This window comes from Penaeus monodon, chromosome 34 (assembly GCF_015228065.2).
Source record: "Penaeus monodon isolate SGIC_2016 chromosome 34, NSTDA_Pmon_1, whole genome shotgun sequence".
NCBI lineage: Eukaryota > Metazoa > Arthropoda > Malacostraca > Decapoda > Penaeidae > Penaeus > Penaeus monodon.
In genome coordinates, this window is record NC_051419.1 from 31959111 (window position 1) to 31959674 (window position 564).

Consider the following 564-nt stretch of genomic DNA (forward strand, 5'->3'; position numbering starts at 1 on the left):
ACACGCATTGCCATCCGAACCATTCGTTAAAAGCCTCTCATCCATTAAAACCAGTTTGCATTGTGGCGTTCGTGTGTGAGCCTGTGGCCTGCTCTCTCTCTCTCTTTCTGTTTTTTCTTTTTTCCTTAACCGGTTTTTCTTGTTTTCTTCTATTTTTTGTCTTTTTATTCTATTGCTTTTCTATTTTTCTTCTTTTTTCTTCTACCCCTCTTTTTTTCCCAATCCCCTTTTTTTCGTTTTCCCAAACCTTTTTTTCTTTTTCCCTCTTTTACTGTTTTTTCCTATTCCCCCTTCCCCAATTTTCCTCTTCTTCTACCCCCTTTTCCTTCCTCTATTTTTCCTTTTTTCTATCTTTTCCCTCCCCCTTTTTCCCCTTTTCTTTTTTGTTCCCCCTTTTCTTTCTTCATTTTTAATTCTCCTTTCCATTCTTCAGGTGTAAGAAAGGAAAAGAAAGAGAGAGAAGGGAGGGAAAAAGGGGAGGGAAGGAGAGAGAAAAAGGAAAAGTATCCTTGACTCACAGACACAATACAGACAGGGGAAACCCTACAATGGGCCCAGGAAAAC